Raw genomic sequence first — 24,875 nt, forward strand, 5'->3', positions numbered from 1 at the left:
TGAGGCTATCGAGGACATAGAGCAGCCATTTTGCAATTGTTATGGAAAATTCCCTGAAAAGCATATTGTCCTGGAAGCGTGGTTGTGGTGGTCATTTTCCTGATGTTATTTGCCACTATTAACGGCATACCTTCTTCTTTAAAATGAAATAAACATTCGATCATTTATATTAAAAAATATCATTTTCTTTGAATACCAAAATAACACCTCTGTTTGGAAAACCCTCTACCATGGTGCATTTGCTATTGTCCTAAATATCTTCGACTGGGCACGTTGCAGTATTGTCAAATGGGATTTAGAAGCTGTGCCCCAAACTTCTATACCATACTTCTAAATTGGTGCAATTGTCGTTTTGTAAATTAAGGTTTTGTTTTGCAGCGAGAACTTTGACTGAGGTCCTAGCAGCCAGTACAGTTGTCGAAGACGATGTTTAATATTATATTTTTTTTTATTATATGGTTCTTCCAGTTTAGTTTAGAGTCAATTGTAGTGCCTAAGTATTTAGCTTTCGTATCAGTATTCGCGTCAAAGTTTCCAATCTTTTGTTTTGTCGCCATTATTTCTATATTCCATTTTTTGAACCAGTCCAGTGTTTTGTTGAGGACGTTTTGTAAATTTGCCTTTTTACGGTTTGGAGATATATGCAACGGTGTAGAACTTCTGTGTTTTGTTTGAGCGAAAATACTGGTTGCAGTGCATTTTGCAAGTCACAATTGGATTAAACTTTGGTCCATTAAAAGGTTTTTTGCAGTGACCAAAGCAAAAAATAAACTGAATATGTATAAGTGCTTTCCCACCAAGCCTTTTCAGTTTTTCATCTCGTCATTAAAGATATTGGCCGACGTTGCCATGATGGAACCCTAAATCTTTTTTGATCCCGTTTTGCTTTTCTTTGATCACTTTTGTCTTCATTACTTCAATCCCGGCACTTTTTTAATTTCAGCATGCTTCGTTAAGATCTGTTTTTTGATATTTTTTCATCACCATTAAGGGGTAACACCACTGTAGAAATTTCAAAAAATTTATATATTTTTTATAAGCTTAAAAAATTCTTTGAACCTTTTAAAATACAGGACAAAAAGTTTTATACGTTACCGAAGTTTATTTCATAAATATTTTAAGCTTTTAACCAAGCATTAGTGACTGCTACCTAACGATTTCTCCAAATTTCCAAACTTTAAACGCGTTTTTCTCAAAACACGTTTTCTGAAATTGGCACGCAGCATAACTCAAACAATTTTAAATATTTTTAATCAGGTTTTTCACTACGTCTGTATAATAACCTTCTTAAGAGAAGAGCGTAAGGGATTTTCGATAGATTAATTTAAACGATTGTTATAATTATTTAAGTGCCGTTTTTTTAGTCCAAAATAGAGTATTTTCCTTCAAATGCTTGCTAATTCCACAAAAATAAATATTTTTTAAATCCCCTACGTGTTTCTCTAGCTATTCTTATCTAGATTAAGAAAAAAAAAATTGCCTTGTTCCAGATTAAAATTTACACCCTCTGTGCTGCGTGCCGCGGAGCTCCTTCAAGAGAAACCACATTACAAAAATGTCTCCAATGCCGCCATTTTGTAAAATTTTTCGATCAAACTTTGTAGTTTTGTATTTTAGTATATAAGTAATAACTTCCCAAATCAGAGTGATTGTTTTCCTTTTCTTTCTACACAAAAAAATTCTTTAAAAATCGTGTTTATTTTACGCGTGTAGAGTGGTGTTACCCCTTAATTATTCATTTCACAAATGGCTAGCTGCTTCGCTAAAAATTAGTTAACAATGCAGCAAAAGGCTCAGGAACGGTATATTGCAGATCTTCAGAAAAATATTTGCAGAGGTGGTATGAAACCATTGGAATTAGTATATGTAAGTTGGGAGAGATTACATTAAATAAAAGGACTAATTTAATTTAAAAATCTATTTATTTTTTCTAATAGCTTTTGCTTCTCAGCAGGTGATGGGAAGTTATCGAGTGTATATCGAGCATTATATTCATAAAAACCATCCGGCCATTCGAGGCTGGCATGAAGCTGTAGTTCACTCCATTTGTAGGACCACATCCAGACACACCCCACAAATTGGAGGAGAAACTCACCCTAACACCCAACAAGGGATGTACGCGTCAATTATATTTTCATATCGTTCACATCGTTCGATAGATTCAGATTCTACATGAAATTATAAAAAGAGCATAGTTCTAAAGCAAATTTCGAGACTCCCAAATTTTAAAAGAAGCTGCTTTTAATTAATGCGAACTTGATATCGATACTAATATTTACTTAAGTGATATAAATATTTGAAAACTTCAAAGCGCCCTCCAACAAAAAGGCGAAGAAGCTCGGCCAGATACCCAAAAACTTAATAAGGGTGTAAGCGCCAATTGTTATGAATGTTTTTTTTCGTAATTTTTTTCGTAACACAAGCAGGAATTTTTGGATATTTTTGGCAGGAAGAATAAATTTGCTTTTTAAATTTTTTATTTAAAGAGTAGCTAGATGGCGCTCAATATTAAAAAAATGTTTTTTTCTTGTTTCAATGGGATTGACATATTAGAAAAATTCGCTTTTCTTATTAAAATTTTTAAGCGCCATCTTGCGATTCTTTGCATAAAGAATATATGTCTAAAATAATTTTTTTGGCATACAATCTTGAGTATTTTCTTCTATATAAAATTGTAGTTTCGTTTTGCAAAAAGTCGGAATATAGATGTGAAATTAAATTTTTAGTTCGATGCAAGACCCAATTCTAGACAACATGTTTTCCATTTCAGTTGGTATATTTTAAATACTTGCGAGTACATACAAATTTACATAAAATGGTGTAGCAGTATCCAAGTCTATTCAAGCGGATTAAAATTGCAACGTTGATTTAGACGAAAAAAGATTATGCATGGAAATCTGTGGAATGCATTCAGACGTAAACGCGTCAGCTATTTCCACTTTAGCAATTTTATATTGGCTGGCGTACGGGGCGTATGAGTAACGAAACTGCAGATATTTGCGAGCTTTATACTTTGCACTTCTATTCGTACCAACAACACATTCCTGCCTACTATGTATGCACTACGATTGATGTTTTTGCTTTGCTGCTAGCACAAGAGCAAACAGCAAATTTGCTCGCTGTCGTTTACATCGCAATGCCAACAACAATAATTCCGATGTTGATATTATCATAGGAGCTGTTGCGTAGGAGTTCTATATAATATTTTTAACTGGGTATTAAGTGGCTTAAAAAGCGGTGTCAGATATTTATGTTTGTTGGTACAAACCCAGATGTAAATTCACAAGTTTACTTAACTTTTAGTGGGTGTTGACTTATTTTCTATTTTATTTATTTTTTTTTTTTTTGGTTTTGTTTTTGTACCTTTTGAAAAGTGCATGAACACTTTAGTTCTATATATTGTCGTTCTTTTCAGAACCCATGTGGATACATAACCATCATACTGCATATTTATATGTATATGCATATTTATATGTATATGTGTACATACATCCCTTTCATTTTGGCTTGCATGTTTTCTACACTTCTCCACTATCCTTTTGCTCTGCTGAGCTCACACTCACACTCCTACACTGCTACACATTGTATGTTTATATCTGTAATTTATTTTAGTTACTGTCTCGGTTGTTGGTATTGTTGATGTTTACCAGCTGTTAACTTTGTTGAAATGTCAAACGAATTTCTTGGCGCTGCATTTTTTGTTGTTTTAACATTTTCAAATCTACATATTCAGACGTAGCATATTGTGCACATAGCCGCGCAGTGCCACTTGTCACACATTGACATTCGCATAGGCAAAGGCTGGGAGTAGGTTGATTGAGGTCTACTTAGACAAGAAATTTCTGTATGCACAAATTTTTTGCTAGTTGTATTTTGTCATGAAGCCAGCCTCTTCGCAACTTCTACTTTGAGTTCAAGTGTCCTCAAGTGTACTGCTATACGCCGGCAGTCTTTCTAAAGCACAATCCACTGAGAAAGGTGTTGGTGCTTACAGAAACACAAAAACAACAAAGCCAGCTAGATATTTACATATGCATCAGCACACACATAACTGTAACTTCATGCAGCTTTTTAGACGAGAAAAGCCTCAAAAGTCTATGTGAGTGCGAAATTCACAGAGGAATGCATACTTGTATGTTAAAATGCTTTAAAATGTAACAAAAAATTTGAAAATAAGTCGGAGTTTAAAAGAATTTCCACATTTAATATATTTTAGTGTTCGCTCTAGTAATATACTGGTTATTTGAAGGTGTATATGTGAGGTCTCGATCGCAGTAGTTGACATTCGTTTGAAACATAAAGATCCTTTTTTATCTGACGTCAAAAATATCTACGTTCGTCCCGAAAAAACAGCATTTGCGGGAAGTCATGCTTCATTATTGCCCCTTAAAGATAAGTGCAACTGAAACGTGTCATATATTATATTTATGGCAAGCAAGCTCCATCAAATAAAACTTGTAGGGAATGGTTTCAACGCTTCCAAAGTGGCAATTTCGACGTGAGTGATAAAGACCGAACGAGCGAAGGGGCACCAAAAAATTCGAAGATACTCAATAACAACAATTATTGGATAAAGACGCATGCTTGATGATATGTCTAAAGAGTTGGATGTTCACAGATCAACGGCGAAAAGCATTCGCACGCGATGGGTTCAAAAAGCAGGTAACTGGGTGTCACATCAATTGTAGGAGAGGGATATCGAGAGACGTTTGGTGACGTGTGAAATGCTTTTTGAACAGCAGAAAAGAAAAGGTTTTCTGCATCGTAATGTCACTGGCGATGACAAATGGGTTAATTATGATAACCCTAAGCGTCGAAAAAGTTGGAGCCAGCCAGGCAACAGCGAAACAAAATTCTTACTTAAAAGGTTATGTTTTGCATCTGGTGGGATCAGAAGGGTGCATTCTATTATGAACTCCTTAAACCATCTGAAGCCGTCACTGGCGATCGTTACCGACAGCTTCTAATGCATTTGAATCGAGCTCTCAAAGAAAAGTGGTCGGAATGGGACGATAGACTTAACAAACTGATTTCGTTGCATGACAACGACACGCCATACGTTGCTGAATCGGTCCAGAAATATTTAGAAAGACTGATTTGGGAAATCTTGTCCCACCCGCTGTATTCCCCAGACATTGCACTTTTGGATTACCATCTGTTCCGATCAATGCAGTCAGCCCTTATTGGAGAGCTGTTCACTTCTTACGAGAGCATCGCAAACTGGCTCAATGAATGGACCAAGTCAAAAGAACTCGAATTTTTCTTCAGAGTAATTCGTATGCTGCCTGAAAGATGGACTAAAGTTATAGCTTCCAATGGCCCCAACTTCACATAATATCATCCATTATTTAATTGTTTAAATAATTCGTAACTTTGGCTGAGAAAGGACGGATACTTATTCCCATATCAATATATCATTAACCCAATCTTACCTGTTTCGTAAACAAACCGCCTCGTGACCGCAGTTACCTTCGCTGAGAGCCAGATAACCGTCTGTTACACTAGTTTACACCAAAAATGGTACTCGACCAAAAGGCGTTTTTTAAACTAATTTGAGATTGCTGAAACCAAAAATTATAATTTTTTTTTTTCAAAGAACGGTTTCCGAGATATTTCTAAAAAATCTGTTTTTCGGCAATACTGCAGTTGATTAAACTTGGATGATTAAACTTTGAAATTTACATGCCAAGAATTCCATTTAGACTTCGACTAAGTTACTACAACTAGATGCTGAAATTAAATGGATAAATTTAAAGATAATAAAACATGTAGGCCTTTATAAGTTTTGCTTACCGAGTAGGAGCCAAGGGGCAATGGCGTTCACGACATACGGCCTCAAATATTCAAAAGAGTAGCAGTTTCCGAAAGGCTTATGACTTTTAGTTTAATTTATAAGCTAACACTTAAATCGTGCGAATACCCCAGACTTTTTTTCGACAGCCTTTTATCGTTCTTTATTAATGAGTACCCTGACGAACTATAGCTTTTGGCCCAACAAAAGGTAATTGTGATTGGTATCTATCCATTGCCGGCGAGATGTTTATATGCATTTGAGTAAAAATTTAAACTATGCTGTGACTGAGCTGCTGTAAATGTGCAGTTAAGGCCATAGCATAGCTAAACGGAAATCTATTTGTACTGTGGTGTGGCTTAGGCAGTTGAAACGTGCGCAGCATAATAATACGAAAATTGTATTCAATACAGCCACAACACATCAACTTTTTATAAAATTACTAAATTAGATTTGGAACAATTACGTCAATATATCACACTTCTGCGTTTATTTCACTTTACTCTCCCGCTTAACTGTGTATTAGTAATTTAGAATGATTCTCAACTCTCCACTTCCCTCAGCAATAATGCCATGAGTTTATAAACAGAGCAAAAGAAACAGTAAAAAATATTAATGCGCACACATACATTCATATAAAAAAAATTGGAAAGCCTAATATAAAAATTCAGAGAAATTCAATTACATTTAGAGAAGCGCATGCAAACACTAACGATACAAAAACAGACACAATTGTCATGAGCAACGTCAAGGTAGTGGGCCCTCCTGGTGGATGGCAAGCAAGTGTGGAGCAGAATACAGAAATTGTTCAACAGCATTAGATGATATGCGCTGTTGCTGTTGCTAACATTTATTGTTGTTTTGTTGTTGGTACGCTTCACTTTTCAACAGCGCCAAGCTGCCAAGCTGCCTTGTGGTAAGCCAACGTATAGGCAGTAACATAAACAGGGGTTGCACTAAGAAACAGGTTACGTAGCTGTTCTCAGCGATTGCCAATAAATATGTATTTATGTGCCAGTGCCAGTGCCGAAAGACTTTGGCAGAGGGCGGAAAATGAAGGCAGGGTAAGCGGAAAGCGGTAAGAGCAAAGCTGATGATTTAAATTTACAGGCGAGGTGGTTGTGTAAAAGACTTTTGAGGCAAGGCAACTGGGAGGCATCCTCTGTAGCCCACTCGTTCTTGTGTTTCTATGCCAACTGCTTTACAATAGTCTACTTTAAGACGTATTATAATACATATATTTTTAAAGATGTTTGAAGAAATATTATTTGCCGGGGGTAACATGCAAGGAATTTATAAATTAAGTTAAAAAACTATTTTTCTGATGTAGGTGGTTTATTCATTTTTTTTTTCATTTATAAAGTCTATGATTACAAAACCTTACAGACTAGAAGTGCAAAATGACTTAAAGATAAGACTTGAAAGAAATTTGTTCCAGCTTAGATAGAACAGAGATCTAGGAAAAGTGAAATCACAATCGAGACTATTGAAAATTCTATCAGTTTCATTGACAGAGCAGAATAATTTAAATAATTTGATTTAAAAATTTTAGCGTGCAATATGGGAAAGTGATTTATTGTAAAATTTCTTAACATAAAACGGGCTACATATGACGGATGTGGCTCGCTAAAATGAAGAGACTGCAGAGCAAGCCAGACAAAGCTACATTTACCTCTTTCTATTCTTTAGAAGCCGTAGCCGTAGCCAAATGGTTTGGTGTGAGACTATCATTCGAATCTCGGTGAAACACCAAAGTTAAGAAAAAGTTTTTTCTAATAGCGGTCGTCCCTCGGCAGGGAATGGTAAGCCCATGAGTGTATTTTTGCAATGAAAAAGTGTCTCATAAAAAATATCTGCCGTTCGGAGTCGGCTTGAAACTGTAGGTCCCTCCATTTGAGGAACAACATCAAGACGCACGTCTGTGACCTCACTAAAGCAATGAACAGCTGAGAATGGCCAACTGTGTTGCCATTTTTGTTCAGTAAAGTTTGGCAACCCATCATGAATCGTTTAACGCCAGAATAAAGCTTACAAATTCTGGAAATTTACTTTGAGAAAAATAAATCTGTTCACGATGTTCATAGAGAACTTCGTTCATTTTACTTACGGTTTATACGCTGGCGGTATCATCGATCCGTATTTCTTTTGAAATGAGGAAGGAGTTGCCGTTATGGTGAATGGCGAGTGCTATCCAACTATGCTAACTGAATTTTATTTCCAAAATCGATGACATTTTGGTCCACCCAGACAGTGCAACGTGTCATAGAATTCGCTTAACAAGTCGACTGATCGAAGGGACCTTGTAACTCGTAACTGCGGCGAACATATATTGGATATCACGCGCAAAAAATAAATCCCATGAAATTATTTACCAGAGTATAATAAAAAAAAATTCATTCGAACAACATTTCTGTTTTGTGATATCATTTTAAGTGTTCAAGCTCTTAAAAAATATGCGATAATATACTCAAACCGTGCGAAATTTGGAAATAGGACTCTAGTTCGTGATGTCGCTTTTATTCCCAGATTAGAATATGCAGAGATGTGATAGAAGTAACTTCCCAGCATCTATGAATTGTCCATATATTGGCGATTCATTAAAGATTATCAGAAGTGGATAGGCCAGAACCTAAACTTATTTGAAAAAAATAAAATGAGAATCCATCAACATTCGCTTGCCATAAGCTTATGATGTGCTGAATACCATCCCAAACTTCATCAATAGTTAACAGGAGAGAACTAAAATGAATGGGGGAAGCAGTATTCATTCCTTGGAGATCTAATTGATTGCCCCAAAGGGGCCAATATGTACGCCATTACCTGCTTTGCAATGATAATTATTATTAAATATTATTAGTGTTGGCATCGAATACGAATATGACATCAAAAATTGTTCACTAATATATCACAATTTAGCGGCCTTCTAAATTCGCGCATGCAGTAAATATCTCTTTTACAGCTTCAGAATATCTCGTTTTACAACTTGAGCTTGAGATTTCTGCAAAAAAGAAATCGAGTTCTCATAGCTTATCAATATTTTGTGCTAAATGAGGGATTAATTAGTAAATCGATTTCGTAAGAAACCTCTGCAGGTGCAGCGGGTAAACTTTTCCATATCATGCGGGAAAATGTATTAATTTTCAAAAGTAGTTAAACAAAGCGCTAGTGGTAAAACTAAGTTGTCGGCCCATAGAAAGGATTTAAGTCTAGCCACCCAAAATGACTTAAATGATGTGCATTTTTTTAGCATTTTCCAATAGCGCTACTCCGACAGGAAATATAGGTATGGGTACTAATTGAGGAATTGTGGGAATCTTCCTGATTAAATGAAACAAATGAAATATTATACATTTAAGTTATGTATTTTTAATGTTGCTATTGCTTTCAAGTATACCTTTAAAAATCATTGTAAATTGCCAACATCGCATTGCAAGTAGCTAAATTTTTAATATGAATGATTTTTTCACATAAAAACCGACGCTTTGCGTGCGTTCATAGTACGACTAATCCAGTTTTATTGGCCCTCAGCCGAAAAATAACGGAGTTTCATATCATATCATTTATCCTTGGTGAAAACAACAAACAGAGACACTACAATTTAAGCCTTATAAATATGTATATGAAAAACGTTTGACTTACAAATTTATTTATTTTTTTCGATATTTTAGCTTTTTTATTTTACCTTTGTTTATTTCACTAGTTCACAGCTCACGCACAGCTGGCTTCTGATACAAAACACACAATTGAGTTCCATGAATTTTTCAGCTGGAATTGTTTGTTAACTTATTTTGTACTGTTTGTTTGCTTTTTTGAGTTCGCACTTTAGCGCGTTTCTATTGTGTAGCTAGATTTTTTCTATCGCTCTTTTTAAAGCATGCACCAATTAGAAGCAAATTTATATAAAGTTTTAAAACACAATCATAGGTTTGTATGTATATACATATGCGAACACGTACATATGCTCGTACAATTCGAACCAATTAGTTACCAGCTTCTATTAGTTCCATGTAATGGATTTGGTTTCTGAGTATCGCATTTCACATTCTAATTCGTTAGTGGTATAGAGTTTGAAGTGGTATACTTGAGTAGGTATACCACCATGCATTATTTACCATGCATATCTACGCAACTACGGATAAATTCGATTTTATATAGCAAGAAAATCGTGAAAAGGCGGTTAGTGGTAGGAAATACGTTTGAAATATTTCGTGCGCAAATATTTATTAGATGAAGTAAAAGTTATGGCCGCAGTTCCTGAACGGATTGGCGCGTAATTACCGTTCGATAGTGTCCGTGTTCGAAACAAAGAGTAAATATGAAAAGTGTTTTTAAATAGCAGTCGCTCCTCATCATGCTATACTCTGGGGGTATTTCTGTAAGTAAAAAGGCCCACTAAAAAAAAAAACTTGCTGTTTGGAGTCGACATAGATCTGTAGGTCCCACCGTTTGTGGTAAAGCATCAGTTTGCACATCACAAATAAGGGGATAAGCTCAGTCAAACATCCAGTAAAGTGTGTCGGCAAAAGTTGTGAACGTTTCCACTAACCAAAATATCTCACGATTTACCGTTGTAGGAGTCACATGAAGACTATAGGGTGATTTAGAGCTGCCATTGCAGGCGGTAAAAAAAATCACTTTAATATTAATGGAAATTGAAATGGAATTTCGAGTAGGATCGGAATGTGATCACTTATTCTATTGCCCAAACATTTCAGATTAGTCAGATAACCACTTGAAACCATTTACATAAGCACAATTACAGATGTCATAATTTCATCGTCATTAAGACTTCTTAGGCTCTGGATACCGAAAATGGCTGGGATCCAGCTACCCCCTTACAGAGTTAGTTATAGCGGCGGATACTAATGATCATGTGCAGCCAAAATCCATACCGATCCTACGTTGAAAAAAATTATTAATTTTCATTTAAAGTTTCCTGTCCTCAGTGAGCTTAGAACGCAGTTAACTGTATGGTAATAAAACTCAAGCCCACTCTGCTTAGCAGCTATCCCAAAGTGTCCTCAATATTTGAAAACAAAGGTAGTTGGGTTAAGCAGAATAAGTTCTGGACAACTTGTAGAACCGCCTTCAGCTCTCTAACATTTGTGTATCCGATTAAGCCGAAAAAATAAAGCACATTGAATACAAGACGGAAGTGATATTTTGGGCATAACTTTAAAGTAAAATTAAAATAAATAGTTAGCGCGTACACTTCTTCCTCCTATTTGTGATGTGCGTCTTGACTTTTTTTCACAAATGGAGGGACCTACAGTTTTAAGCCAGCTCCGAACGGCAAATGTTTTTTTATGAGAAGCTTTTCCATGGCAAAAATAGACTCAGAGGTTTGTCATTGCCTGCCGAGGTGCAACCGCTATTAGAAAAAACGTGGGTTCGAACTTCCGAATGGTAGTCACGCACCAATCTATTCCACTGCGGCGACCGTGTAACTTTGTCGCAATATAATGAAAACACAGTCTGGGGGAGACAACTGAGTGGAAGAAGTCAAATAAGCGAAACCTTTTTAACAACAATGGAAAGTTAGGTTTGGTTACTGTAAGTATGGCAGATAATAGAAAGAGATTGAAAAGAAAATTTGTTGCTTGTAAACAAAAAAATTGAAGCAAAACTTTAAAAGGAGATCCGCTCAACAATGAATGCTGCCACTAAAAAGCGAGTAGTGCTGTCGCGCTATGCCCAACCTTTGTTCTCCCAACAAATGAAACAGGGAACAGTTTGCGCAGATTTTAATTAATTAACTTTCAATAACAAGTTTTCAAAAAGACCTTACCGTTCACTTTAAAACTTGGGTGGTGAAATTGTCTGAGGTTGTGAAAGCAGTTCTATTTTACTAATGAACATTTTGCCTTTAATTACTTTTCGAAGAGCAAGCAATTATTATATAGGTATGTACAATATTATACATATACTTTTTTCATTTGAGAACGACAATAATGGTTTCTGGTAGAACTAATTCAATTAGTTTATTTCGTTTGTTCTACAACATTCGTTTCCAGCTAAGACTGATAAAAGAAAAAAACAGGAAAATTTAAGTACATGCGAAAACAACAATTTATTTAAACTTAAATGAAATTAATTAAAAAAAGGGATGGAAATAGTGTAAGTAAGGCTTCGAATGATAAATAATACTATGTTATTCTTTTTAACTAAGCAACTTTACTAAATCTTTCAAGCGGCATACGGATTCCTCTGACGAAAAATTCGAGCTCTTTTGACTTAAACCATTCATTGAGCCAGTTCGCGATGCTCTCGTAGGAAATGAACCGCTTTTCAATAAGGGCTGACTGCATTGATCGGAACAGATGGTAATCCGAAAGTGCAATGCTTGGGGAATACGGTGGATGGGGTAAGATTTCCCTGGCGTTGTCATGTAGCAAAATCAGTTTGTCATGCCTACCGTCCCATTCCGGTCGCTTTTCTTTGAGAGATCGATTCTAATGCATTCGAAGCTGTCGGTAACGATCGCCAGTGACGGCTTCAGATGGCTTAAGGAGTTCATAACAGATGACACCCTTCTGATCCCACCAGATGCACAACATAACCTTTAAAGCATGAATATCTTTTTTCGCTGTCGATGTACCTGGTTCACCTGGCAGGCTCCAACTTTTTCGACGCTTAGGGTTATCATAATAAACCCATTTGTCATCGCCAGTGACGATGCGATGCAGAAAACGTTTTCTTTTCTGCTGTTCAAAAAGCATCTCACACGTCACCAAACGTCTCTCGATATCCCTCTACTTCAATTGATGTGGCACCGAGTTACCTACTTTCTGGACCATTCCCACCGCGTGCAAACATTTGCCGACGGTTGGTCTGTCAACATCCAACTCCTTAGACATTTCATCAAGGGTTCGACATGCGTCTTGGTCCTATAATTGTTATAGATGAGTATCTTCGAATTTTTTCGCTGACCCTTCGCCTGTTCGATCTTTATCACTCACGTCGAATTTGCTACTTTGGAAGCTTCGAAACCACTATTTACAAGTTGTATTTCATGAAGCGTGATTACCGTAAATATTGGCCAATAAGCAACACGTTTCAGGTGCACTTTTCTTAAAATATAATGATGTAACATGGCTTCCTCAAAAAGTTGCACCCAATTATATTTATATACTCGTAACTGCAATAATGAAAATGAACATTTTTTTTAGCTGAATAACTTTTTTGTCAATTTTTTATTGAAATTATTTGAAATTCTAGAAAATTTGGTAACCACTTTGTAGCTGATTATATAGAGTGCTTTCCATTATGTTTCATATACATACATGTATGTACTTTGGGACGTTGCTAAGGGGGTGAAACCAAAGCAATTACTTCTGCGTTGTCGCTATATAGGGTGGCAAACTCTGTTACAACTTCTTCGCTTAGGATGGAAAATACTTTAGAATGAATGTTTGAATACAGAAATCGATGTAAAATACGGTGACGCGAAAGTATTCACCCCATCGGAAGATTTATAATTTTTGCATATTTCTTCGTACCCCACTATTTGACAATTCTGAACTGCAGATGGTAAGGTAGTGGGTTGGTAAAAAATTCCTACATTTCCCAACTCGTTTTAAGGTATCAGTGAATCCGCTCCTATGATTTTTCCTTACAATCATCTTCTAACTATTGATTACTATAACCGCACTCAGAGTGATAAAGCTCTCTAGCAACAATGAATAAATGAAGACTGCACCTTAATAGTGTGAATTCATAGAGAAGGGGCAGGCATTTTACACGCGGCATACTGAGTAACAGCAATATTTGGTTTTCGGGTAACTAAATTCCAGGAAAGTGTTCTCTATTTGCTTTACGTAGGATTGGTAGGCTTAGGTTAAGCTATTAATTAGATTAATTAGATTTACTTTTTAGAAAAGTAAAGTTTTTGATTTAATTTTTAAAAGTACTAGTGTCTATTATATTAAAATATGCATCTTTTGACGATTGTTGCTTCATCCGGCATGCAGTCCCTTTTTGCTTAAGTCAATGAATAGCGTCAATCTGATTAATAAAAAAATATTTAATAAATATATTAGATTATAGCTCAACTTTTTATTTACTCACAAATTTAAAAACGATACAATCATTGGTTAGGACTTTTTGAAAAAAATGAACACCAACATCGATACAGAAAAACAATATTTATTTTATCGCATATCACAATAAACAGTTTAAACTTGAGTATCTTCCTTGCCGTCAAGAAAATTTGATAAGAATAGAAGATTCAGTTGCAGCTAGAATTCTATATATGAGTCCCGGTTTGTTAGATATACAACTGTTAATCAATTCATTTTAATTTCACTTATTACTAGTACTACTTTTGAAATATTCATTTTTAGTATTAGTTCTTATCTCAATACTTATTTTATAATTTATATCAGATTTTGGGTAGTACAAGTTTTCAATGACATTTCTCTTGCACGTTTTTCAAACATTTACTGTGAAGTATACCTGTAAATATCCTAGTAAATAAACTAGTTCCCGATAAATATTAGAATTTTAACAGCTGCAAAATTACCATTTTAAGTTGTATGCAAAACAAATACGTATTCTACTGTTAAATAGAAACATTCCAACGTTTACGCTATTCGTCCCACGCAATGAATGATTGAATATAAAAGCTTTATATTTATTTACCACGATTTTATTTATTTCGATAAGATGCTAATATATATTTGCTAGTTCACATAAGCACTAAGCATAACAGAAATTAATGCTTAGTTCATCGCTATTGACAATTGCAAAAAAATAAAATAAAATAATAAAAAATAGTGGCAAAAAACTACGTGAAGACCAACGTAGTGACTTTCAATATTTGGGGGAATTCTCAAAAACTTTATATTCGACAAAAAGCCATGAAACTATAACAGCGAACTGTCAATTGCATGGTATGTGGAAAAATTATCGTAGACACACAATATCTGCATTCTATTGCATTGCATTTCATTTGCGGGCATTTAATTACACAGCTTTTCAGCCGAAAAAAAATCTGTACAAATCCCTCTTTGCATTTTGAGTTTATTAAACGAAAAATTATAAAAAGTTCGGTAGATCAATCCATTGACCATTTAAATAGAATTCGAAGAAACACTTCTTTGCTAAATCTCTTCTTTATTTTATAATGTTGACACTAAAAAACACCAAAGTGCCAGTTCATTTCATGCCATAAACCTCATGCGGTAAGGTCTGCGTTATCGGTCTGCATTTGCATTATATCGTATGAAATGATTTGCATGCGATTAGTATCCGCATGACGAGACAGGAAGTCAACAAAGCGTTATGATAATAAAAGAAATTTCGGACGCACTGGTACATACATACACATATATAGTGGTAACGATGACGAAGACGATGCGGATGAAAACTTTGACGAGGTTGACGAGAGGCTATCAGTTTACAGTGAAGCTGATTTCAAGGGGTAGCATTTGAGAATAAGTAAGTGATGGCATTTTGTTTATTGATAAAGTCGGTGTAAAATGGAACAAGGATGCGCGTGGGTAAAAAAATTTTAAATATCAAAGCAATATAATAGTTTTACATTGAAAGTAGATGAAATCGGTCAATAACTCCGCCCTACGCACATCCAACGATAAATAGAAAAACGTGATATCTGTGTAATAACTAAAGCAAAATTACTCGTATTTGGTAAAAATGATAAGCAAAAAAAAAAAAGAAACAAAAAATAAGTACAGTCTATGTCAGAAGAAAAAAACAGGGCTATGATGATGGTGCTAACCCAGGTTAGCGTCATTCGAAACTTTCCCTTAAGGGGTTAGGTGGGTTTGAAAATTTCAAAAAATCGAATTTTTTTTATCTCATTAAATAGTACAGTACGCTTAAAATACTCTCCTAAAATTTTAAGTCAATCCGAGTAAAATTCTAAGAGATAGACGCTTCAGAAGTTCCGCCCATTAGGCCACGTCAGTTGAACGCTTCGCAGGTATACGTGTTTATCTCAAAACTCCATTTTTTAAGTCGGTGGACACGACATCTCGAAAAGTTATGAAGCGATTTAATTCAAATTTTGTACAAATCTTTGAAATAACATTATCTAGTTACTGAACGAAGGATTTTTTTTTTTTAATTACAACTATTTTTTTTAGCCAATGTATGTCGAAAATTTCACTAAAAAATGTGTTTTTTGGTTCAAAGCCTGTCGAAAATTCAAATTTTGATTATTTTTTTTTTCCTTCGTACAACAACGAGATTTATCCATGTACTAACGAAATCCGTTTGGTTTTCTGATTTTAGATGAACCAATACTGAGTTATGCTGTCCACAGCAAGAGATTTTTTTTTTGAGACGTTAAGGAAGATGAGGTACCAACGGCTGAGTTTTCGAAATTTTTAAATAAAAATTTCACAAAATACTGTTTATATATGTATCTTAGATATAGTGAATTGCTTAAATAAAATATTTGATTTTATATAATATACTAAAAAAAAAATAGTCAAAACCTCCTTTTTTGCAGCCTCTGAAACCCACCTAACCCCTTAAACGCAACCAAACAAAAATGAGTGAGAAGTACGCGAAGAGCTTAGAGGCGGTATTTTTAAGCACTCATTCGAAAGGGCCGAAATTATCTTAAGTGATCTGCAAAAGTGATTAAAAAATCAAACAGGTTTCCTGTTAAGTGGAATCAGCGGTATAAAGTGTACAAAAATGTAGATAACTTTTCCAAGCGCGGCTTGAAGCGAGTGACGACAAAAAATCAGGATAAAGTGATAGTCTTGCCGGTGACCAGTCCATGATTTAAAGCAACTCGTGCGTCGAGTTCGCAAAATCTGAACCTCTTTATCGACGAGCTATGCAGAAAAGCTGGTTCAAAGCATGAAGAAGATGCCAGGCTATACTCGACAATGATGAAGACTACACGGTTTATTGAATAATCGCGGTTCCTTTTTTCTGACACAGACTGTAAATTATGTTAATTGAATTTTTTCCTTTTTCTTAAGTCACTGCGTGAGACTTTATCTTATAAAATTACGTGAGATCAATGGGGTTAAACATGCATTCAATGAGAGTTGGACGTATATAAACTGGGCAGTGAATTCTTCAAATCCAAATTATCATTACTTCCAAAATTATCTGTTAATTCATCAATTAAATTGTAAAATAACAGCATTTTTAAATAAAAGACACAGTGTAATTTGATAACAATATTCACAATTTATTTTTTGGGTAATTATAAACTTTAAGGAATAACTGGAAAAATTCATCAAAATATAGTCAAGAGGAGAGCCAATCGATGCGTATTGGTCCCAGAGTGGCACAACGAAGAATCTTTTAGTTCATTTTTCGTGTGTCACGCAAACAATGCATGCATTTTTATTACGGGGTGACCGCCGTTGCCGAATGGGTTGGTGCGTGACTACCATTCGGAATCCACAGAGAGAACGTAGAAATTAAGAAAAACATTTTTCTAATAGCGGTCGGCCCTCGGCAGGCAATGGCAAACCTCCGAGTGTATTTCTGCCATGAAAAAGCTCCTCATAAAAATATCTGCTGTTCGGAGTCGGCTTCAGACTGTAGGTCCTTCTATTTGTGGAACAACATCAAGACGCACGCCACAAATTGGAGGATAAGCTCGGCCAAACATGCAAAAAGGGTGTACACGCCAATTATATATATATATATTTACGAGTATATTTAAGTTAATTCTAATTTTTAACGATTTTTTGTAGAAAATATAGTTTAAATATAATACCTTGTGTAAAGAGGAAGTGAGCTTCGACCCTTAAGTGTATTCATTTGCGGGTATTTAGTGGTTGAAAAGAAGCAACAATATGAAAGTCTTTTTTGTTAATAACTTTTGAACGGAGAAAAAAAATCATTTTGCCACTTCAGATTTTTGATCCTGCGGTCAATACGCAACTTTTTTAAATTTTTTTATGGAGTTATTCTATAGAGTCACCATTTTTTGTAATGCTAGCTTTTAAAAACTAAATAGTATCAAGTCGAGCAACAATTTAAAGGTAATGCACTTTTTTATTTAATTTTGTAATAATTTGTAACAAAGTATTTCTGAAGCATTAATTTACCAATTTTTATTTATCTTCTATCCACAAAACCCAAAACTGGTGAATTGGCCGAGATTTTTTTTATGTCTACAAAGAATTGGTTCATTAACTGGTTCATGGCGACCCAGAGGTTGATAAATGATATGATGTTGATGCGGAAACTGTTGGCTAACATTTTGAGTTGAAATCGCCGAGTAAAAATACCCGTTGCCAGCATTTAAAAAAATATAGATGACATAAACTGCAAAGCAAACTGGTAGTAAAGTAGTAGATTTTGCTCAAGGTAGTCCAGACTCCTCCCATTTAGAGTTTGTTTTTACGTGGCGCATCATACAACAAGAAATTGCGCATTCTCTTCTATATATGGTATACATATATACATAGATATGTATAACATATATAATTTTATAGTCCATCTTCCATATGCACATACTTTCTTACATGACGATTACATATGTACATATCTTTAGATGCATGGGGTGTATGTGGGTGTATGCCAGTGCAATAGTCTAAGACGCGATTCGCTCGACTGCCTTTGAGTGCTTGCTTGAAATATGAACACTATTAAGGAAATTCATTTCTGCAAGTAAAAATGGCCACCATTTCGCTGCATTTACACTAATACATACATACATGCGACTTATATCATATTATTTCCCACCACGTACTTATCTAAAATAAGTATTACTTTAGGGTCTTTTGGTAAGTTTTTCGAAGTGTTCCTTCGAAGTGTTCATGATTTTTATATTTAAAAAAACTACGCCTTATTTTATGCTAAATTCGAAGATACTCGTCATGATTACTTAATTTAATTATTTAAAAAAAATATATATTATTATTTTTCATTTTTATTATTTGCATTATGCTTAGACTATATTCCTATTATTTCTATATTCCCATTATTATTATATTTTTTATATTACATTTCTAGTAGGATAATTGCGTTGGCCAAAACCATGTGATGAAGTGGTGCAAAATACTTTTGAGGCTTCACTGCCACATGATAATGCTTCGTTGTATGGCTTTAGTTGTCAGTAGACCCCAATTAATAGCCAATTCAATTTTTGACCAATGTTGACTACAAGGACATGGTCAGTCTTGGCCTAAACAAATTAACCACTTTTTTTACATGGTATCCATATGCTCCCCGAAAATTGACAAAATTTTGGCTATAGATACCGATATTTGTATGTAAATACTTAATTCCTTAATAATATTATCAGGTATATTTTGGAGTTGGCTCAAGCTTTTACCTATACCTTAACTAAGAACAACCAGTGAACTCAACCTGCAGAAGATTATTACTAAAAACTTACGATTATTATAAACTAAAAATTTTATCGTAGACAGCGAGTAAGTAGCATATCTACTGCTTGACGTCATATGAAAAATAAAGAAATTTTCAATTGCAATATTGTGAAATTGTAGAGAAACTAGCCAGACTCAAAGCCTGTCAAAGCCATCAATAAAAACACTTCAAAAATTATAACCCTCGACCATCGGTAATGCTTTTCGTAAGCAACCCTACTAAACGGTAAGTGTACCTTGTATGCTAACCAAATTTATTTGTCACTGCAGCATCATGGTAGTGCTTTTTATTTGTTTTGGTATTTGGTGGTGGTCATTGCCCGGTGGATACACACCAAGTACTGATAGTTGGCAATAAATAAATGTCAAATTTTATTGCACTAACTCAAATCGCCGGTTGTTGACGTAATGTGTGCTTGTATTTTTGAATTGATGTGTGTGAGTATGTGTGGCATGATTATTTAATCCATACAGTTCAACTCAGTAGTGCTGAACAACTTCACTCTCAGCTTGATTCGCAATTCAACTTGTTCGCCTTCTACTTTCTTCTGTGCTATCAATTGGCATTTTTAGAATGAAAATGCTCCAGGAAATGCACCATTTATTGAACTATATGGTTAACTCCGTCGACTTGTATATTCGTTTATCCATTTAGTAAATCTAGACTACATAGAGGGTTATCTAATAAGAGGTGTTATTTTGATATTCAAAGAAAAATTATATATTTTAATATAAATGATCGGATGTTCATTTCATTATAAAGAGGAAGGTATGCCATTAGTAGTGGAAAATAACATCACGCAAATGACCACCAGGACCACGCTTTCAGGACAATATGCTTTTCATGAAATTTTCCATAACCGAATTGCAAAGTGGGGTCCCTATGTCCTCGATAGCCTCTCGAATTCCATCTTTGAGTTCTTGAATCGACCCTGGGCTGTTGGCGTAGACCTTCTCTTTCACGTGGCCCCAAAGAAAAAAGTCACAAGGTGTTAAATCACAAGATCTCGGTGGCCAATTGTGATCACCTCTTCGAGAGATAACACGATCCGGACACTTTTCCCGTAAAAGATCAATAATTTCGTAGCTTGTGTGGCACGTAGCGCCATCTTGTTGAAAATAAACGTTGTCCAGATCAATACCATCCAATTCCGGCCATAAAAATTCGTTAATCATCTCTCCTGTTTAACACCTAGCACCTGCTATTGGGAAACCCTTTAGAAGTAACAGAATTTACTACAATTAAATATATCAAAATATTTCTCGCAACTCTTTAATAAATTTATTGAGTGCTAATTTGAAATTACATTCAGGTAGCGATAAGTCAAAAGTCAATGAACTTGATATCTGATTCAATTCATTCACTCACCTTCTAGTTAAAGATACGGTCGAGGCACTCTAACCTGCTGTAAGAACAATCAATCATTACTCCGAACATTTTTTGGGGGTATGTGGAAATGAATGTGATCTAAGAGTAATGCCAACTGTGCCATTTGTATGTAATATTGAAAGCAGAGTAAAAGTATACTTCTACTACTTTGTAACGATTTCTAATTCTAAATGCACATTTTGCTCTGTATGGAGGAATCGGATAACCGAAGTTTAAAAATCTGAGTGCAAAACGAAGAAACTTCCTTTGAATGAACAGGAACATGTGACCTCAAAATAAATTTAGTACACTCCAGCTTAGACCGCACAAGCGACGTACATAGCGACTTTAATGTGTATGGATCCGTAAAATTGGAAGCAAACTGTCGAATGAGAGCAAGTGTAGAATACGACAAAAGTAATGACTAACAAACTGAAAAGTGAATTCAAAAATATTCATCTAATCCCCATTTCGTGCTTGCTATTGCCTGAAGAATTTTAATTTATAGCGATAAAATAATTATATACACTGTTTTAATGGCCTCTAAATACAATATATATCTATATAATTTTCATATTTTTACAAATTCAATTATTATTTTTATTTCTTTAACTGTCTATACTTGTATTTCGACCTCAAGTTGAAGCAATATTCAGGAACTGGACCAGATCCTGAGCTCACAAAACAAAAATAGTAGTAATAAAAGAATATTTGTTTTGCCACTCCACGAATTGGTCACGTTGTCGCAGGTACAATTCAATTTACTCTCGAATTGGTATGACTTTATCCGTTAAGCACCAATGCATGAACCAGAATGTTTACTGACTGGTTGGCTTTTCACTTCAGGGTTGTCGCTTGCCTCATTCAAGACATCGCCCGGTGTAAGGCCATTTTATAAACTTTGAATTTCATATATTCTTCTCATTGCAGTATAATGATGCATTACAGATAGACTCTGGTTTTACCGATAACAATAGTTAAGACTAGAAAAGTCCAAGTATTAAATGGAATTTAGTTATAAGGGTTTATATTCAAGGTAAATTTATCATTAATTTAATTTTTTGAGGCTGGCCTAATATAATTTAACATTCATGGCTTATTTTTGTTTGTTCTTTTTGAGTTTCACATCTCAGCTGCCTAAAAAACTTTATTAAGCTAATTTTCATCATTTTGAACCAGGTTTAATAGAAATAATCTTAATTGCCCGTAATTTTAGTAGTCGAAGAATCACCCGGAGGGTAAAGATCGACCTTAAAACAATTTTAAACCATTTGCGCAACAATTTTACGAAAAATAATGGACAAGTGGTTCCGATATTTTTCTGTTTTTAGTTAAAGCGTATGCCAAATATGGTGGTTGCCATATTTGAATGGGTTGGTGCGTAACTACCATTCGGAATTTGGAGAGAACGTAAAGGGTTTTCCAATAACAGGTTTTATTTTGAATAGCCAGCTGTTTCGGTAGATGACACTTTTAAAGCTGCTATCTTTTGACATTTGACAAGTAGAAACTACGCCATTAATAAAAATGGAACGACACACGCTTAAACAACGCATTGACATTATTAAAATTCACTATAAAAATGGTGAAAATTCGGCAGAAACAGTTCGTAAATCTCGAAAATTTTTGGATCATCGTGAAATTGAATCAGAAATTGGTGAAAAAATTCGAGCTGTTGGGACAAGTTAGTGATATGAAGCATACAAACCGGTGCACGTCGCTCAGGAACAGCCGAAAATATTGGTGTTGTAGCCGAAAGTGTTGAAGAAAACCCATGTTTGTCCATTCCTCGTCGTTCTTTGGAATTATACACTCCACAAACGTCATTTCACCGTATTTTGCATAAAGATTTGGGTCTTAAGGCTTATAAAGTCCAGTTAACACAAGAGTAACGTCGTGTATTTGCTGATTGGGTCGTTAAAATGCATGAAAATGATCCGGAATTCCATGGAAAAATCATCTTGAGTGATGAGGCCGATTTCCACCTCGGTAGCTTCGTCAACAAGCAAAATTGTCGGATCTGGGGCTCAAAAAGTCCAAGACTTATTGTTGAAAAGCCTCTCTATTCTCAACGTGTGACTATTTGGTGCGGTTTATGGTCCGGCGGAGTCATTGGACCTTACTTTTTCGAAAATGAAGTTGAATCAACAGTTACGGTGAATGGGAGATTATTAACTATTTTTTATGGCCGGAATTGGGTGGTATTGATCTGGACAACGTTTATTTTTGAATAGACGGCGCTACGTGCCACACAAACTACGAAATCATTGATCTTTTACGGGAATAACATCTCTTATTGGAAAACCGTTCAGGTTAAAATATCCGTGCAGGCAACACCAAAGTGAAAAAGTTTTTTCTAATAGCGGCCGTAACTAGGTAGGCAATGGCAAACCTCTAAATGTATTTCTGCCATGAAAAAGCTCCTCATAAAAATATCTGCCATTCGGGGTCGGCTTGAAACTGTAGGTCCCTCCATTTGTGGAACAACATCAAGACGCACGCCGCAAATAGTAGGAGGGGCACGGTCATACACCCAAAAAGGGTATAAGCGTGAGTTTTATTATATATTTACGTATGTATGTCAATTAATAGAAGTCATCAACTTAATTTGGAACAAGCGCTGTCAGCTAAAAACTTCGCATCATTAAAAAAATAGTGGACATTTTTCAATCATGGACATTTTTCTGTAAGTTATTTTAAAACTAGTAAGTCTTTTTAACTATCCAAAAAGGTATAATATTCTATGAATTGTATTAGCAGACATAGCAAATACTACCTCTTTAGTATCTGCCATAATTTAAATAATCGAGAAAGGTCGGGTGAAATTTTTGCCGGCGGGGAAAAAATAGTATTCACGTACTACACTTTCTCCAAATCTGTAAATTACCCCACCTACTTTCCATATATCAGTAATTTTCAAAAAATAAAAAAATGCGAACATCTTGCGTGACTCAGATCCTGATGAACTACATATTTCACCTTGATACGAATTTTAATATTTTTTTGTATTTATTCAAAATACACTCAGGCAAAAATTTTTAACTTAATATGGCCATAAAAATATATACTTGCAAATACAAAAGGATTTGGAGATTTTACTATTTGGGTTTAGATATTTCATCCTGAGTTGGATTCATTTTACTTTTAGACAATGAGAGACAGTCTTATTACATGTACTTTGCGGTCCACTTTCTTTCTTAATTCCTTTTTTTCTTGTTTTCTATTGTTCTGATTTCGTTGGAGTTACTTACCACTTTACTTCAAACCCCAGAAATATTTGATTTTCAAATAGTTCAATTGTTCACTTTTCCAAATCCGTTAGTACTTGAGCACATGCGACAGGCGCTTTTGAAATCACCTCGCGAATAGAAACGGCTCGCAACGTAGCGATGTATATAAATACCGAATGTTTAAGATGCGCGACGACTGAGGTCGAAATATTCGGCGTTAAATGATTGAAATCAACACAACTGTCACTCTGGAAATTTAACGAAAAATTATGATTTTTGAAAAATGAAATTACAATAGCTTCAGAGAGCAGTTCCAACTTAATGGGCTTGTTGACGTAAAGCATATATTAGGGCAGTTCGATGTACCTCCTTAGACCATATACTTTCTGTTTTTAACGCCCTGTACTGACCTATTGGCAAGTCAATACAAATAAAAAAATTTGTTACTAAATAGCACTGAGGAGCATTTTCACAGACATTCCCGATGGAATGATCCCAGTTCAGAATGAAAACACGAGGTTCATGCAGTAAAATCTTGAAACTTTCTAATACTCAATGCTTTATTGGGAATGTCAGAGAACCATCCGCTTTCGGCTGCTCTCCCACGATTTAAATTTCAATTTGGTTTTATACTGCCTACAATCAAACCGTTTGAGGAAAGCAATTGCCCAGAAGCGACCTGCTTTAGCACTTGGAGAAAAGTTGTATTCTATCAGGATAACGCCGGGACGCCCACGGCACCTCAAAAGCTCTGAGAGCTTGGTTGTGCGACTCCTTAGCATCCACTTTACTATATAATCCGCCACTGGCACCAAGTGACCGCCATATGCTCCTATCTATGGCAAAATATTTTGCTGATGAAAAGTTCACCTTAACAGTAGTTTGTGAAAATTCACTGTTCCAGTTTGTTGCCAATAGGCAAGAGTTTTTCAAGGAGAGATGCTTAATGGAATAACCATCATAATAGCAACAAGTTAGGGAATAAAACAGTGCATGTTAGACCTAAATTAAAGACTTCTAACTGTACTGAATAAATAAAGCCTTGACGTCAAAATAATGGATCTCCTATTGAGTGTTTTTCGAAAAAGTAAAAAAAAGACAACGTCTGAATATAACATTTATATCTAGATCGCTCATTACAGTGTCGTTGGATG

The 24,875-nt window shown here is 35.1% G+C and overlaps 1 protein-coding gene across 1 annotated transcript in view; it reads right to left on the reverse strand.

Moving 5' to 3' along the window:
• Window positions 1-24,875, reverse strand: part of LOC128859674 (uncharacterized) — a 79,712-nt gene that overhangs the window by 52,832 nt on the left and 2,005 nt on the right. The window contains exon 2 of the mRNA XM_054096673.1: window positions 23,743-23,969. The gene's annotated coding sequence lies outside the window, so the exon portion shown is untranslated. The remainder of the gene's footprint in view (window positions 1-23,742; window positions 23,970-24,875) is intronic.

Source organism: Anastrepha ludens, chromosome 4 (genome assembly GCF_028408465.1).
Source record: "Anastrepha ludens isolate Willacy chromosome 4, idAnaLude1.1, whole genome shotgun sequence".
Lineage (NCBI taxonomy): Eukaryota > Metazoa > Arthropoda > Insecta > Diptera > Tephritidae > Anastrepha > Anastrepha ludens.